The following is a 15,890-nucleotide window of genomic DNA, read 5'->3' as shown; positions in this document are numbered from 1 at the left end:
AGCAACGAAAAGGAGATTCATATTCTCCCTCCTCCCATATTACTACTCTCCTCCCTTACCCACCAATCCTTGCTGTCACCCCAACATTTCCCAGAATCCAGATCCCTAACCTCTATAATCTCCCAAAGTATATTGTGATGGTCATCCTTATCCTTCAACTATATCCCTCCCCACATAATGGTTTCCCAATAATACTGATCCCCTAGAATCATCTGCATCCTAGTGTGGGTAATAAGTGACAACTATTTGAATGGTTCCTTGAAATATGTGTTAACAAATTATGCTAGAACAATCGGTTACACCTTGTATTTAGCTGTGATACTCTGAGAATGTTTCCCAGACCTGAAGAAGAACTCTGTGTAAGCACAAAAGCTTTTCTCTGTCACCAACAGAAGTTGGTCCAGTAAAAAATATTACCTCAATCATCTTATCACTCTAGTAACTATATTGGTAAAATCCTTTAGGCTTAAATGAATCATATATATGTATAGTTGTCACCAATGAAAAGTCAATGATTGCCAACAAATATTATTACCAAAGTTATTTCATCTGATATAGGGACATTCTGCAGAATCGCAAGGACCAGAATGTAGAAACCATTGGCAAATTTTGGACTTCTTAGTGATGATTAGTAAATATATTTTACTTTGGTTATTCTCTGAAGATGCCTTTCTTGACCATTTGGCATGTTATAACACTCTTCCATGAATATTTCTTCTTCTTGAGACTAAACATTTTAAGGTAGGGGGAAAAGGTAAGTGAATCTTTCAGACTCTTCTGAGCTTTACTTTTAATGGTGTGACATATTAATGCTGCCCTACAGGAAAAGAATCAAAGGACTTTAATTTAATACTGTGGTTCAGAAAGGAAACATGACAGTCGTACATTACCGCAAATTGAATTTAATGAGCTTCTTAGTGCTACGTGAGTGATTCTTTGAAACAGAAGCTATTCAATTTAGATAATTTTGATTATAATTAAATCATTTTACATTTACCACGGGCAAATTTAATCTTAATTAATTAGACACTTGTACAAAAAGGTGATGCCATTTCATCTCTCCATATATTTGTTTAATCAACTATTAACGTGCTCACAATATCTAAAATTTTATATTTAAATTTAATGTCATTTTATTTTATTTTAATTATATTTTATATATTTAATAAGAAAATAAAGACATAAATGGCAGGACTTCCTCTAGTGGAGGTTTATGTACCAGGGCACTTCCTGTTTCTGAACTGGGAGTACAGTTGATATCCATGGAAATGTCTACATACCCACAATTTCCACACAGTGGCATCTGAAATATCAAAGCACTTATCTACCCAGACCAATATTTTCTTCCTTGGTCCAGCCACTAGAGGGGAAAAAAGCCAGGCACTGTCAGGATGGGTTACACTGATACTTAGAATAGTTAATAGCTGTGATTAGACCTTGGGTATCTGTAGACACATGTCAACTTTTATTAATGGCGACTCTTGTACACCAATGTAAAAAGCATAAAGAGTCAGTAAAGAAATAATCTATTTCTGTAATTGGAATTTTTTTATCTATTATATGCCATGCAGTGGTTTCTCTTGTAACTAATTTGTCACTATTTATTAAAATTAGTAACTGTTATTTCTTATTTTCATTTGCCGCTAATGTCATTATTCTTCATAATGTTTGAATGAATATAATTTTAAAAGCCCTTACCCTGAACTGGAGTCTAACATGTTCCCATGCTTGGCAAGGCTTATAGGGTGTCACCTTCCCTCTCACTCTTCACATGTCCCTGACAGGTTTTTGCTCTGCAGGAATGGGCAGAGACCTGAACAATTGCTCTGTCTCTCCCATAATGAAGCTCTTTAGCAGCACCCTCCTGGCACCTTTCTCCACACAGAAAGAAAAGGAGTTTGTTCCCCACCTTCTTTTCTGTTGGGCATTTAAAGGTCCAGACAGGTTAAAGCGGAGAGCCTACCACCTGATGGCTTTTATCCTTGCAGAACTGTCCCAGGCAGTCCTCAGGGTGCAAAAGGAAGGGAGCTGCTGAGAACCCCATCCCCCAGGACTTGGAAATAAAGTCTGCAGGTGTATTGTGGGAGGGGAGACACTGGCACATTAAATCACTTTGTTGCAGGTGGCTGGGGATGCAAGAGGGGTAAAAGACCTTGACTAGGGTGAGACACAGGATGGCTGTACGTAAGTTGTGGCAGTAAAGTTTATATGGTGTTCTTTGTACGGGAAGAAGTCTAAGCTAAGGGTACAGATTGTACATTTGACTGTGATTGTGAGAAATAAGGTATGTGTACTGTTGTTGGTTATATATTGGAAATGAAAAGGAGTTGTTGTATCCGTAATTGTATTTGTATTAGGATGTTGGAGTAGTAACACATCAGTTGTGGTCAATACGCATGGGATTGTGACCTACATTAAGGGGTGTGTGTGTGTGCATGTGTGTGTGAAAAATATGTCCTCTTATTTAATTTAAGCAAATATTTTCAAATATTAAAAAATAAGCTCTAAAGTTAAGTGTTTTGTGGAGGATATTTTTGATTGCAGTCTGGGCTGTTGATTCACATTCTGACATAACATAAGCCATGTCGAGGCCTATTAGAAATGAGAACTTTTGCATTTTGTTTTGTTTTTGTTTCTTTAAACAAAAGAATTAATTCTTTAAACTTTAACTTTGAATTAATTTGGGCTGTTTTTTGTTTTGTGTTTGTAGGGGAGGGGTGATTTGATGGTAAATTATTATTAGTCACTGGGCATGAGGTCAGAATTCATGCAAAGCTACTTCTTCTGCCAGGAAGCACAGTCACCTCTCGCACATGGCAACATTATTATAATTTATTTATCATTTGACTTACTGTGGTACCTAGGACCCATGGTTATGGACCAGGACCACATTGTGCTAGATGTTGTACAAACACAGAACAATAAATTAATCCTTATCCCAAAGAGCTTACAATTGAAGTATAACACAAGAATCAACACATGGCTGCAGCCAGACAGATAAGTACAAGAAAAAAATGAGAAAATATTGGTAGGCAGTGATCTTAATACACCAATGGCCTAACCATGATCTAGGTTATTGTAGGCATTGTGGAAAAGGAGAGATTTGAAGGAGGATAATGAGGTAATATTGCGGTTGTTTATGGGGCGCTCCTCACAAGCATGAGGAGGAGCAGCATGGGAGAAAGCGTGAAGATGCTTGTTTGAAAATGTAACAATTGGGAATGGAGACTGGTATCATGGGCCAATCAGAGGCAATCATGACACTGCAATAGTGAATGAGAGATGACAGCTATGGGGGAGAATAGGTCATGAAGGGCCTTGAAAGTGAAGACAAATAGCTTATTTTAGATACCATAGAGAAAGCGGATCCGATGTAAAGAGAAGGGTGACATGGTCAAAAAGATCCTTGCAGTAGCATTCAAAATGGATATGAGTGAGGCAAGATTGTATTTGTGAAGGCCAGAGAAAATGATAGTGCAGTAATGAAGATGCAAGATGATGACAGCCTGCGTTAGAGTTTTAGCTCTGTGGATAGATGAGAAAGTCCATATCTTAGATATGTTATGCAGAAAGAATTGGCAAGATTTAGATATAGCCTTGATGTGAGGACTTAGAGACGTGCGAGTCAAAGATTATACCCAGATTACTGGCCAGAATTACAGGCAGTAGCTGGTGTTAACCACATTGATCAAGAAAGCAGGTATTGGGGATGGCTTGGCAGGAAATGTAAGAGCTCTGGTTTGCTTAAGCCAGACATCCATGAAGAGATGTCAGAGAATCAGGCTGAGGGTTTAGCTTGGACAGTAGAAGACAAATCTGGAGTTGTCAGCTGAATTTGTTTGTGGACAAGGATACTGAGAGAGAAGATGTGGAAGGAGAAGAGAAGGGAACCAAGGACAAAGCCCTGTAGAACCTGCACTTCACCTTTATATGTGTGTCCTAAATGTACTGCTTAAACAATACATGTTTTATAGGGCAGGCCACTAACACATGCCTCGTTAGTTGAGACAAGTGGGCAATGAATTTTTAGATCATAAACTTGAGTTAAAGAAAAAAAGAATTCAGGTGAACACTGAAAGAAGATGGGCTAGATTCAAGGCAGAGATATCATTCTGGAAATATAAGTTTGGAGTATACATGGAATCAAAAGAAACTTGGCACACAGCATTTCCTACCACTGAATTTGAATCTTTTCCGTCAGATTTGGGGCTAACTGATTTATTTATTTTTTCAGAATGCTGGCTTAATTCTCTTTTGTACAATATTCACAACTGATGAGGTGGAAACTCTGGACCTGAATCCAAAGGGATCTCACGAAACTGGGTGACTGGGTGACAAAATGGCAGATGAAATTCAGTGTTGATAAATGCAAAGTAATGGACATTGGAAATCATAATTCCAACTGTAAATAAAAAATTAGCTATTACAACTCAAGAAAGAGATATTGGAGTAGTTGTGGATAGTTCTCGGAAAACATCCAGTCAATGTGCAGCGGCAGCCAAAAAAGCTAACAGAATGTTGGGAATCGTTAAGAAAGGGATACCTAATAAGACAAAAAATATCATATTGCCTCTATATAAATCTACGGAATGCTCACTTGAATACTGCATGCAGATGTGGTCACCCATTCTCCAAAAAAGATATATTGGAATTTGAAAAGGTACAGAAAAGGGAAACAAAAGTGTTTAGGGCTTCCATATGAAAACTGATTAATAAGATTGGAACTTTTCAGCTTGGAAGAGATGATTAAAGGGAGATATGGTAGAGGTCTATAAAATCATGACTGATGTGGAGAAACTAAATAAGGAAGTGTTGTGAAGGTGAAGACTATGACAGCATTTAAAAAATAATAAGATAAATTCATGGAGGATAGGATTATGGCTATTAGCCCTATGGGGAGGGATGGTGTCCCTAGCCTCTGTTTGCCAGAAGCTGGGAATTGGCAACAGGGGATGTATCACTTGATGATTACCTGTTCTGTTCATTTCCTCTGAAGCACCTGGCATTGGCCTCTGTCAGAAAACAGGATACTTTGGTCTGACTCAATATGGCCGTTTTGATGTTCTGAGTCTGATTTCACTTACTCTGCTTTTACACATGGGTAACCCCACTGATCTCAGTGGAGTTACTCATGATTTACACAAGTATAACTGAGATCAGAATTATGCCCACAGTAGCATATTTGCCTCAGACTTATCTAACATAGAATATAGGAACAAAAAATGTAGGCCATACTTAGAGGATGGGGGACTCTATCCTGGGAAGCAGTGATTCTGAAATAAAATTGGGAGTTTTCGGGGCCAATCAGCTGAACATTAGCTCCCAGTGCAATGCAGTGGCCAAAAAGGGCTAAAGTGGTATCCTTGAATTGATAAACTGGGGAATCGCAAGTAGTAGAGGTTATTTTAACTGTATGTTTGGTACTGATGTGACTACTGTGGAATATTGTGTCCATTCTGGTGCCAACAATTCAAGAAAGATGTTGATAAATTGGAGAAGGTTCAGAGAAGAGCCATGAGAATAATATAAAGGATTAGAAAACCTGCATTATAGGGATAGACTCAAAATGCTCATGCTGTTTAATTTAACAAAGAGAAGATTGAGTGGCTTGATTAGTCTGTAAGTACATACGTGGGGAACAAATATTTGATAATAGGATCTTCAGTATAAGAGACAAAGTATAACATCATCCCATGGCTGGAAACTGAGACTGGAAATGAGTAAACTTTTAATAGTGAGGGTAATTAACAATTGGAACAATTTGCCAAGAGTTATGGTGGATTCTCCATTGCTGGAAATTTTTAAATCAAAACTGGATGTATTTTTCTAAAAGATATGCTCTAGGAATTATTTTAGGGAAGTTCTATGGTTTGTCTTATACAAGAGGTCAATGGTCCTGTCATCTTTTTATTTTGAATTTTAATTGAATATAATGTTGGTGAAAGATGCTGTGTTGACAGATCTGGAAAACAAAACTTTCTGTTCCCAGAATGGACATAATTCAGAAAGGGGTAATGCAAATTTCTCCCTGCAAATGCTTCCACCTTGTTATGGAAGGACAGCTTCCTCATGGTGAGCAGTTATTTTAGGGTTCACCTTTCTGGGAAGTCTCAGCAGAAACATGAAAGATTTAAGCCCATATTTTCAAAAATGGCTGTTAATTTGGGGTTCCTTAATTTTGAGGTGCCTGATCCAAAACACCCAGGGTCTCATTTTCAGAGTAGCTAAGTACCAACTATTTCATTTTGAGACAATGTAAGATGCTGGTGCTCATCGCTGAAAATTAGGTTCCAGGTATCTGAGTTTGGGCTCCCAAACAGTAAGTCGTCCAAAATCTTCAGTCACGTTTGAAAATGTTGGCACTTAACATTCTGGAAATTGAATAAGCCTCTTATCTTTAACAATGGTACCTCTATATCCAGGTGGGTGGTGTGGTTAAAGGAGGCCTGTAGTACAGCTACTCATGGTGTCTCTATTCTGTGACTGAATAGAGGACTTCATCTCCATGGCTGTCAATGCAGCATGAAATTCAGATATTTTTACAATTATTATTTTAGCTCTGTGAATCATTCTATGATGTGTCAGGAGATGTGCAATAGATAGATAATGGGTGATGTATAGCTAAAGTGTTGAGGTGTGATACTTGAGATACATTGCTGACACTCTGTGCCTCTGTATCATTTTGTACAGATATTTCTGGTCATATGAAAAACAACGATTCAAACCTGGGCAACAATTTTTCAAACTCAACTTTCTGGTGGTAAACTTCAAGACCGACAGAAAATACAGTACAAAACATGTTATTGCCATATCAGATCAGATGATTGACTCCCTCAATTCAGTATTCTGTCTCGACTGATGACCAATATCTGATAGCTCAAAAGAAGGTGAATGTCCATTTATACCTCCTCTCCCTGCAACTCCTCAAACTGACAGACAAACTAATCCAAGGCCCATAATGCTATTTAGGAAAGAGGGAGCTGGTGACGGCAATTGTTTTCCTGACCCCAGCGGAAATCAGTTTTCACCAAGGTTGGGATTGAGAAATGCTGGGAGGAGGGAATTGCATGGCTGCCTCATGTGCTGTATTTTTTCCATGCAGAGAAGACTAATTGGCAGTATACGGTTGATTCATTAAGAGCACATCTCAGAAAAGGGTATATTACCTCTTTTATGAACAGGAATCACTCTTTTTATCAATTCTATACTAATCACAGTCACATCCATGAGAAGAACATAATTTATTACAATTTCAGTACTATATATTGTATTAAGTCAGTAAGAGGAAGTAATGTGAATGAATGCAGCAAATAGTTACTTGAGAAAGTTAAAAGGTACAAATCTCCCACCAGGGTTTATAAAGTGCCTCTTCAATGCTAGAATCTCTTATTTCCTACTGCCAGGTGGCTGAAACTAAAATTCCTGATGATCAGCTGTCCTTTCCTTTCCAGCAGTGTTGTTTATTCTTCAGAAAAGCATGTAGCTGTTAAAGGTTTTATTTATTTATTTTTGAAATGTCAAGATTTCTTATTTAATAAATTTAAGCTGTATAGGTTCATTTTACCTTTAATTCCTTGACTAGTAAATGTGTTCATTTTTGTTGTTTTCCTCCAGTTGTAAAATGACTAGATAGCAGCAGCCTGCACCCCACAGTACAAATTACGACCAAGCACAAAGTGTTTAGAATTGTTCCATTGGCACCAATAGCAGAACTGTAATGAGACAGCCAACCCTCACGCAATGGGCTTTTTGGCTTTTAACCCCGTACCCTCGATTCCTTGGTGGTGTGCAGATTCCGTCATCTTGTAATATCATCTCACCTACTCACTTTCCCTTTCTTTCTATGATCTGGAGAAATTGCTCTTCAGACAGCTTAACCTCTCTTATTCTAATTCTTACAGTATTAAGTTACAGAAACTCTTGGGAAACTCTTATATCACTTGGGAGGCAGCCTAGGATAAACCTTTTCAATGATCTATTTCCTGAGGGCTGATTACTAGTCTGGTGTACACCAATCATCAGAGTGGCTATCTCGATATATTTAATCAATGAAGAAGGGGCATGTACCATATGGGTCAAGAGGATGGGGTTGGGGGAGGGACACATGTCAGTGTGCCTACAGGGTTTCTTTTTTTCATAGAGTTTAGTTCTTCAGAAACCAGTGGTATTTCCTAAAAACATGTTAAAGAACCATTCCAGGAGATCCTCAGGGAAGGAAATTTGTGAATGTCAAGCCAACTGTAACAGGCAAATTTAAGAAGGTTTACAGGTTCTATCTGGATAATCAAACACAGGTTTGGATACTTACCTGAGCTCTTTAAACTAGGAATTTGGGGGAGGTGGTTTGGAGATGCTCGTGTAATCTCCATGACTGTTTCTAACATTGAGTGTGAGGAAAATCAAGTGAGGGAGGTTACAGCAAAGGAGAAAGGAACAACAGAGAGTAGGTGAATGGACTTCAAGAGGAAAGATAGTGGCAGTACAAATAACATTAACAGCCGGTAGGTGATACCGGCAGTAGAATGACTGTACATAATAGGGTGAGGAACCAGAGTGAAGCCAAGGAGAAACAACTAAGATATATGTATACCAGTGAGATGAGCCTGAAAGAAAATGGAGGAATTAGAACTACTGGTACAGGAAGTGAAACCAGGTATTACAGGGATAACAGAAACATGGTGGAATAGTAGTAATAACTGGAGCACAGGTATTAAAGGTTATGTGTTGTTCAGGAAAGACAGAAATAAAGGTAAAGGTGGTGGAGTAGCATTGTATCTTAATGATGACTCACACTGTCAAGAAATTAGAAGTGATGGAATGAATAAAACAGAATTTATTTGGGTCAAAATCATTTTGAGGAAGAAAGGTAACAAGGGTTCCACTGGTATAGTGGTTGGGGTCTGCTACAGACCTCCAGGATCCAGGTTAGACATGGATAGAAATCTCTCCAATATTATTAAGGAAATAAATATTACTTGGAACTATGTGATTATGGGAGACTTTACTGTGCAAGATATAGTTTGGAGGACAAGTGTTACTAATAACGGTAGGGCCCAGATGTTTCTGGATGTGATAACTGATATATATCTTCACCAAATAGCTACTGAACCAACACAAGGAGTTATCATTTTAGATTTAGTATTAGTAAGTAGCAAGGACCTCACAGAAGAACTGGTTGTAGAGGACAGTCTTGGTTCAAGCGATCGTGAGCTAATTCAGTTTCAACTAAATTGAATGAAAAACAACAGTAGGTCTACAACTAAGGTCCTTGCTTGCAAAAGGGTAAAGCTTAAAACATGAAGGGAATTAGTTAGGAAGCTGATTGGATTGGACTGAAGAGTTCAAGGATTTGAATGTGGAACAGGCTTGGAGTTATTTCAAGTCAAAGTTGCAGAAGCCATCTGAAACCTGCATGACAAGCAAGGGGAAAAAGCATACAGAAGGGTTGCAGGCCAAACTGGATGAGCAAGCATCTCAAACTGCTTATTAAGAGAAAGCAGAAAGCCTTCAAGGAATGGAAGATGGGAGGATCAGCAAGGAAAGCTATCTCTTGGAGGTCAAAAAGTGTAGGGAAAAATTAAGAACTGCCAAAAGCCAAGGGGAGTTGGACTTTGCAAAAGAAATTTAAAACCAATAGTAAAAGGTTCTATAGCCATTTTAATAAAAAGAAAACAAGGAAAGAAGTGGAACCGCAAAGCATGGAAGTTGGGGTGGAGAGTAAAGATAACCTAGGCATGGCTTAACATCTAACCAAATACTTTTGCTGAGATTGTAATAAGAGTAATGAGAATCTTATGAGTAGTGGCAGGGTGGCTAATGGAAATAAGGATATGGACGTAGAAATTACCACATCCGAGGTAGAAGTCAAACTCAAACAGTTTAATGGAACCAAATCATGGGGCCTGGATAATCTCTATCCAAGAATATTAAAGTAATTGGCACATGAAATTGCAAGCCCAATAGTAGAGTTTTTAATGAGAATCCATAAACATACCCTATAACTGAAAAATTGCTAATATACTACCTTTTTTTAAGAAAGGGAAAAGAGTGATCTGGGAAACTACAGGACCATTAGTTTGACCTGAGTTGTATGCAAGGTCTTGGAATAAATTTTGAAAGAGAAAGTAGTTAAGGACATAGAGGTAAACAATAATTGGTTTTACAAAAAGTAGATTGTGCCAGCCCACTCGGATCTTTCTTTGAGAAAATAACTGTTTTCTTTTAAAAAAAAATGAATTGCAGTAGATCTAATCTAACTGGATTTCAGTAAAGCATTTGAAGTCTTTAAATCATGATTGAGAACTTCAGTAACTCAGCCAGAGCTTATGAGCCTACTACAGGAGGGGGCGGGAGAAGTTGTGTCTCCTGCAATGTGCAGGATATCAGACTTGATGATCACGATGGTCCCTTCTGGCTTTAAAGTCTGTGTGTGTTAGAGCTGCCAAAATATTACAAAATCATGTTCAGAAATAATCATTTAAATACTTAATGGCTGTTCAATATTTGAAGACATTATTCAAACGTGTCTTTTCCACACACATATTTGAAGACATATTTTTGTCTTCATTCAGACAAAACCCCACATTTGTGGGTAACCAGGGGGATTAGTTTACTAACAAGGTTATTGACATTTGTTTCTCACTATTCATTATTCTTCTTAGAAAGTATGTCATCAGTGCTAGATTAAGGTGTTCGGGGCCCTAAGAAAATGATGACATAGGCCCTCCTGGCTCTGCCCTCAGACTGTGATCCTGTTCTCCTTTGAGTGGGCATGGGTCTACCTCTCCTCCTAGAGAGGTAGATTCAGTGACATGGGACATCTTCTCTACCTTTATAGATTAGGAGCCTTCTCCCTTCAGGATCAGTAGTGGTGGTCCCCAACGCACTTACCCCAGAAATCAGAGCATTTCTGTTGAGGTAGGTGGGTTAGCCTGCTGCATTTTTCTTCTCTTGCCATGTGCACAATCTCCTCCTAGGGTGAGGTTAATGGGGCTCCCCTGATCAGTAAAGTTTTGAGTTAACACCACACTGAGATGCACTGGACAGTTTATGCTCCTCAGACACATATTCTTTACTGCTTTCTGCAGACTCAGGCAGACATCATTCCAAAAGGTACACTTTGGTCATGTCATTTGACTTAGGAAGCAAGTCAGACACCACAAATAATGACTAGCGACAGCAGTTTATGAACAAGCCATAAGCTGAAAAAGGTTTGGCTGAATATTTTGGTGACTATTTCTAAATAATAAAGATCGTCACAGAAATCAGGATTGGTTTGTGAACAATTCACAAATTTATTGTATTTTATACAATGGTTGAACAATAGCAATTAATAATTCATCTGGACCTACAAACTATTCAAACCCATATATACATTTTCAAAACTGAGGTAGATGTCACACACACAAAAATATTTTTCTTATAAGATTCCTGAAATGGCCAGCTGATGGCCAGGCTGGAAATAGCAAGGCCAATGCTGCTGTTATGATCATTGTAATTTCAGAATGTAATCATTCCCATATTCATAATTTATGCATAGCTCCAAGGTATCAACAGCCATTTAATCTGGGTATCTTTAATGGATTTTAGAAAAATTACCACTCCTATAGAGCCTCACAATGTTAAGTAGTTAACTCTCAAAACACACCATTATGGAAAAGAATAGAATATACTGATACACATTGTTAGGCTCTAAATTAGCTGTATTCATCAGAAGGAAGACCTAGGGCATCACTGTGGACAGCTCTTTGAGTATGGATGCTTGATGTGCAGCAGCATTAACAAAAGTAAATAATGCTAGCCCAGAAGAGCCCATGCTTTGGGGCCTGACTCTGGAGGATAGTCAACAGACAGTGGTCAGCCAAGAAAAGCCCTTATCTTTGGATTTGCAACCCTAGAACTCAGGGAGAATAAAAGAACTAGATGCTTCCCTTGGTTGGTTCTCTGTTGCCAACCACAACTTCATGAATGAGCTTCCAGAGCACAAGACTTTCTACCAACCATCCATCCCCTGTCAACCACACTCTGGGTAGGAGCTCCCAGATCAGAGGCACTTATAAGAGTAACTACCATGAAGCAGCCCTTCTTTGCCAAGAACTGATTGTTGTCCTGCGACCTGCTCTATGGGAACAGGTTGAAAGAGCACAAAGGTAGCCAAGTGACAAAACTGATTTATCAGTGCAGCATGGAACAAATATGGTAACTGCATAAAACACTTTGGGCTGAGTATATCTCCTTTCATGGCTGCTAAAAGTTTGAATCCAAATGATTTCAGTTTTGTGCTAAAAAGTTCAGTTCCTAGGCTGAAGAAAGAGCGGTGATACTCAACTTTGTCCTTTATTCTGCCTGCTCTTTTCCCCCCTTTGGTCATATTTTTTGCCTCCCTCCCTCCCCAGTTCTCTCAAAAACTGTGCTTTGTTTTTAACTGTAAGTTTGGAATGTATGAATGTAGAGGAGCTACATGAAATTCACAGGTTGGGCCTATTTTACCTCTTCAAGGCCAATAAGGTTGCACCAGGGATAAATTTGGCCCCTGAACCCAATAATAATTTGCAACCACAATTAAATCCAATCATATTAAGAGCTAGGGGATGACCCAAATGAATATTAAATCATTGCAATGAGCTATTGAGCACTTTGGCATAGAAAGACTATCCTCCCCATTTTTATCCCCAGCCAATGAGGGAAACATTTTCACATTACGTGAGATTGGATGTTGTGACCAGAAGGGAAAACGAGTTGCTGTGTTCACAACTGACATACCAGCCTTGTTCTGAGGCCATCTGGCCCATCTGCATGTCCAAAGGATGATAGCAGTGGTGGAGAGAGGTGAAGGAGAGGCTGGGGTGGGGGGAGTCCTCGATAGAGACATGACTTTTACTTTCTTTTTCTCTCTTTGTTTCTCCACTCAGTGCAGAGATTGTCAACAAAACTATTATTCCACTCATTGGTCAATATATGTTCATTTTCTGCTGACTGCCTGGGGAATCGATGCATTGTATGCTGATCTTTTTCTCGAGTTCATTTTCCCAGGGACAGTAATGTCTAATCCTCAGTTCATCTGCATCATGCAAACATCCTGATTATAAGGTTTTCAGAATGCTGAACTAATTATTCACCTCTGTGGTGACTCAAGGACAAAAGGGGCTGATGTGCTTTTCTCAGTGCCTTTCTTAAAGGAAACTGCTGGGGGTTTTTTATCCTTACATTTTCCCCCTCCTCTATTTCATTTTTTTTTTTTTTTTAAGGAAAGCAGATTTGTGGTTTGACACTCTGAATGGAACTTTAAGTGAAACAAAGATAAGGGAGAGCAAATAACTAACTTGAAGTGTTGCTCTGTACTTTTTAACCCACGCCACACTTTCTAAAGGGATGCTGTGACATTAATGTAAAAAAAGAATGTCCACTCCGTTAAACAGCTGTGCTCTCTGGTATTATTTCTTGTAGACTTTCTTTGCCAGGTCATTATATGTAAATCAGCCTATGTTTTCAACACCAATGGACCAGGTTCTAGACCCAGCTCAAGAGGGATATATGAGTGATGTGTCTGATATTTGCTGTGTATGGATTAATTACACTAGGAAATATGTAGGAAAAAATTAAAAGTAGTAAAACTACTTATGCCAACAGGAGAAAATTGAACAGTGCTGGAAGAGTTCAAGTTGCTTAGTTAATACCCGACATATCTAAGTTATATGGGCAGCATGATGAGATTCCATCTGACCTAGCCAATAGCAAGTATCTATCTTATATTAAGAGAAGTGCACAAGCTAGTATTGGTCTGTCCAATAACAGGGTCTAGCACAGAATAGTATGATGAGGAATTAAGGCTTGTCCACATGCAAATTTGCTCTGAAATGACCAATTCAGTTGTAATGCATGCCTTCAGTCATTTGTGTACACTTATATTTCAGAATAAAAGTACCATGTTTTGACTTAGCTTGTCAGTACAAAAATAACTTAATCTAAATCAGTATAGGGTGCCCTGAAACCAGGGGTGAAAGTAACATAAATTTCTTACTGGTTCCAGAGGCTGGCTCCGGCCCCCAGAAGGGGCGGAGCTAGGGGTCAGCCTCCCCCAGCCAGCCCATCCACGCTGCCTGGCCCCCGCCACCTGTGGCTCTGGCGACTATTTAAAAGGGCTCGGGGATCCAGCTGGTGCCGCAGTAGCAGCGGTGGCTGGGAGCCCCGAGCCCTTTAAAATTGCTGTCCCTGGGTCAGCTGCTCCTTTTGCCCCCCACTGTCAGCAGCCCAGTGGGGGAAAAGGGACAATGACATTAAAGTGCTGCCGTGGCAAAGGACCCTCTTTTAACGTCGCTGCCCCTTTTGCCTCCCCTGTCGGGGGCCCTGCTGGTAGGGCTGGGGGGAAGGGGCAGCGACGTTAAAGCGCGGCCACAGCCGCGCTTTAAAGAGGGTCCTTTGCTGCAGCCGCGCTTTAACCTCGGTGCTTCCACCTCCCTTGTCAGTGGCCCTACCGGCAGGGCCACAGATGGGAGAGGCAAAAGGGGCGGCCGTGCTTTAATGTGGGCTGCGTATGGGCCAGTACCGGCTTCTTACCAGTACGCCATATCGGCCCACTTTCACCCCTGCCTGAAACTGAAATAAGAATGTCCACACACAGACTTGCACTGAAATAACAGAAAGTGTGAAGGACAACTGAATTAGTTATTTCAGGGCAAATGCATGCTTCAACCTTTTCTTAAAGGCTTTCCTACCAATATTCAGCTACATTGCATTCTATTGATTTCCATTCTGTCTTGCTACCCAACATGTCAGGCTGTAATTGTCACCTTTTTGTGGCTAAGGGGAATGGGACTAGTCATCGTTTGAACGGGAAATCTCCAAGGAAACCCATTCTGCTGCAGAGAATATAAATATATTAAAGCCTACTCTCTATCTAGACTGCGTCACTTGCCGTTTAGGGGGATGCTCCACTGCTGGTGTTGTCTTTTGGCTAAGATGTGAAGATAAGACCCTTACCACTTACCATAATTGAATATGGCACTCTTCACACTGCCTTTCAATATAAGTAATCATTATACATGTGTAAACTGGGTTTAAAATGCTCCCATTCTGATGTGGTAGCATTATACATCTACATTGTATTCACTTTGCACAGGTATTACTGACTACACAAGGTGATGGGCAGCAGAGAATCAGACCCTAGATGAATGCATCAGTGGTAAAAACAAAATTAACTACTGTTGTGTTGCCGATTGCTTCATTTTTGAAAGGGATGGGGGAATAGAAAGAAAAATATGCCAGAAAGTTATCAGGAGTGAATGGCAATATCAGGCAGCATAGAGGCCCGGGAAAATAAATAAATAAATTTCAAAGCAATTGTAAAAAAAGGTATTTTAATAGAATAATGGTAATGAGGAAGCAGCCATACTATGCACCATTCAAAAAAACATAGTTTATAAGCCTGCCTTTGAGTCAGTTAATCTGTTCTCTATAGGGTGACCAGATAGCAAGTGTGAAAAATTGGGACATGCGTTGGGGAGTAATAGGTGCCTATGTAAGAAAAAACCCCGAATATCAGGACTGTCCCTATAAAATCGGTCACCGTAATTCTCTAGTTGTCCACTTCACTGAAGACTTTTGGAAACTGTAAATTTAAAACCCACATATTGCTCCCCATAAATACATCAAGGGGCTAAACACCAGAGAAGAAGAAGAGGGTTTAAGCTAAATGACAATATTGGCAGAAAAATAAATTGCTATAAACTGGCTATAAATAAATTTATGCTGGAACTAAGAAAGAATCTAACCATTAGAGTGGTGAGGTTCTGGAACAATCTCCCAATAGAAGTAGTGGGGGGCAAACAACAGAACTAGTTTTAAGATGGAGATTGATAATTTTATAAGTATGATTATTTGACAGAGTTGCT

The 15,890-nt window shown here is 39.4% G+C and overlaps 1 protein-coding gene across 5 annotated transcripts in view; it reads left to right on the top strand.

Moving 5' to 3' along the window:
* The window catches only part of LRRC4C (leucine rich repeat containing 4C), a 921,733-nt gene that overhangs the window by 553,013 nt on the left and 352,830 nt on the right, over window positions 1-15,890 (top strand). The window contains exon 5 of one of the 5 annotated variants that reach the window (XM_043548653.1): window positions 6,691-6,887. The exons of the other annotated variants lie outside the window; for them this stretch is intronic. The gene's annotated coding sequence lies outside the window, so the exon portion shown is untranslated. The remainder of the gene's footprint in view (window positions 1-6,690; window positions 6,888-15,890) is intronic. 5 annotated transcript variants of the gene reach the window in all.

This window comes from Chelonia mydas, chromosome 6 (assembly GCF_015237465.2).
Source record: "Chelonia mydas isolate rCheMyd1 chromosome 6, rCheMyd1.pri.v2, whole genome shotgun sequence".
Classification (NCBI taxonomy): domain Eukaryota; kingdom Metazoa; phylum Chordata; order Testudines; family Cheloniidae; genus Chelonia; species Chelonia mydas.
This window is presented reverse-complemented; position numbering and strand designations above follow the sequence as displayed.